The following is a 2,840-nucleotide window of genomic DNA, read 5'->3' as shown; positions in this document are numbered from 1 at the left end:
GAAAAGGGGGAAACTATATGAAAAGGGGAAATTCGAAAATGGGGAAACTATATGAAGGGGGAAATTCGAAAAGGGGAACTATTTGAAAAGGGGAACGTCGAAAAGGGGGAACTATTTGAAAAGGGGGAAAGTCGAAAAGGGGGAACTATTTGAAAAGGGGGAAAGTTAAAAGGGGGAAATATTTGAAAAAGGGGGCAAGCATTTCGCAAAAAGGGGAAAACTAAAAATTTGGGGATATGAATTATAAAAGGGGGAGTTTGGCGGAGATCAGACACCGTATCGATGATAATTTATATGTTCGAGTTCTAAAAGATGCCGTCATGGGGCTGTACAGGCTCAGTAAGTAGGCCTGGCCTTAGACTGCTCTGCATTCCCCCTTTTTTTGATAAACAATTCATACCGGTACCTTTTTCCATGCATAAAACATAATACATCTGCAGTGACTGCCCTGCCCAGAGAAAAGAGGCTCTGCATTCCCCCTTTTTTTGATAAACAATTCATACATCATGCATAAAACAAATACAGGGTGAGTCAAAAAAAGTGCAATAGAGCAAATAATCGATATTTATGCAAGAACCAAGTCAAACTTTCCCATTATTGAAAAATTGTATAAATGCCACACTCAAAAGTCACCAACTTGATATGAAGTGAATCGCGACTTTAATTTTTATAAGTCCTTTTGCTGCGATACCCAATTTCGTTATTTGTCCACGAGGTACCATGTATTTTGAATGAGAGCACACATGCACGGTAAAGGCATTAGCTCTGAAATTGACATCAACTTAAAAAAGGTTGATTTTTGCGTTATTTTAATTTCTTTTTTTCTGTTCAAACAAACTTTCTAACATTACTTTAAGTCCTTCATACCTCACTCGACTCCAACTCCTGTTTTTTATGTCCAACTTTTTGTGATTCACTGATTTCACTCCACTTCAATTTGCGCGCATTTTATTTTGACATTTGAAAAAACCCGCCTACAAATGTGTATGTTTTTGATTGAGAATAAACATCTTTAAAGTAAAGGTAAGATAAAAATAACAACAAATAATGTTTCTCTTCCTTAAAAAAGACCAAGCGCAATAACACTTTGGGTGCTCAATTTAATTTCAATGCCAATGAGGTTAAGAAAATGGCAGTTGTTCCAAATCTACCTTTACACAGCGTGCGCTGACATTCAAATTTTAGATGTCTCTTGGACAAACATTAAAATTGGGTATCGCTATAAAATGTGTCATAAAAACAAAACGGTAAATGCTAATTCCTTTATTTCTTCACACAAAGTTGCTGATGAAAATATCATAATTATATAAAATGTTTTCAAACATAAAAGGTTCAACTCGGTTCTTTAATAAAAATGGATTCTTTTCTCTATTGCTCTTTTTTTGACTCACCCTGTACATCTGCAGTGACTGCCCTGCCCAGAGAAAAGAGGCTCTGCATTCCCCCTTTTTTTGATAAACAATTCATACCTTTCCATGCATAAAACATAAAACATCTGCAGTGACTGCCCTGCCCAGAGAAAAGAGCACTTTTCTCATTGATGGCCGAACTGTTGGATCAGAACAGGATTGATTTTCCATGGTCAGAGGGAGGGGATGATAAATTAAAGTGGTCTACTACAGTAGACTAGCCTGGCCTAGGCATATAGTACCTCCATTCCGGGGGCCAAAAAGACTAGGCAGGTACGCAGAATTTTTATTTTTTTGGGGGGGGGGGTGCTGATTTTTTAATGGACTTTTTTCCAAAGGAGGGGAGCGATTTTGTGAAAAGTGTACTTTTCCCCCCAAATTTGGACTTTTTTTGTCCAAAAAAACCGTAAAAACCTAATTTTTGGCTCGCGCGCTACGCTCGCAAATTCTTAAATTTTGGGACTTTTTGTATAGGCATACTTTGGCAAATTTGGGGAGGTGCCGTCGCACCGCGGCCCGCACCCCTGCGTACGGGCCTGCTATAGGCTAATTATTTTAGGCCTATCAAGTTCTCCGTGTCACGAATCTGACAGAAAAATCCACGGAATAGTAAGAAAACACAGAAATTCACGGAAAATGACATGTTTTTCCTATAATGAAAATGAAGTCTGTCTTCAAAGATGTCAACTAAAAAAATAATGTAATGTAAGTAACTTCTTTACCCTGATTCTTAGCGGTTCGCATCTTCTGTGACTGTTAACCTGGCCTACCTAGCACAAGGGCACCTTTATTAAATCTAAATCGCGGAATTTACCGCAGGCCTATATTCAAATCCACCCATCAAAACAGCATTTAATAGGATATCTCATAGAGCACCTTTTTATGAAGCTCAACGAGTAGGTCTACACAAAATCATCCCATGCACACTTTTACAACGATCTATATCTCCTCGTTTTTGAATTGAACTTTTCAAATTTGACAAGGAAAACCCAAAACCACAGCGTTGGGATATAGGCCTAATCATATGACAGATTTAAGTTCAAAATGGCTTTCTCCATGAATTGGACCCGGGAATTGGATCATCAAAATGACAAGAAACTCATCAAATTTTATAATATATAGGTTCTTATCAAACATGAATATGTTCTTATCAAAAATAACCCAAAAATTGAAATTTGAATAGTTTAATTATCTTCTCCGAGGGGGATACTAATAGGCCTATTCAGATTGAAATGGACATTCTTGTAATGAGTTGGAGATCTTTTTAATTTAAATACTAGTAGTTAGGCCTACTTAATAAATAAAACTAGGCCCTATTCATTTTGATAAGATCATAATGATGCTCAAATGATAGGCTACCTGGGCCAAGCCCCTAGTTTACGATGACCCCGGATCCCCCTGGGTAAAAGCAAATCTGTTACCGCCCAGCAC

The sequence above is a fragment of the Amphiura filiformis genome, chromosome 2, assembly GCF_039555335.1.
Source record: "Amphiura filiformis chromosome 2, Afil_fr2py, whole genome shotgun sequence".
NCBI lineage: Eukaryota > Metazoa > Echinodermata > Ophiuroidea > Amphilepidida > Amphiuridae > Amphiura > Amphiura filiformis.
Note: the sequence above shows the minus strand (reverse complement) of the source record.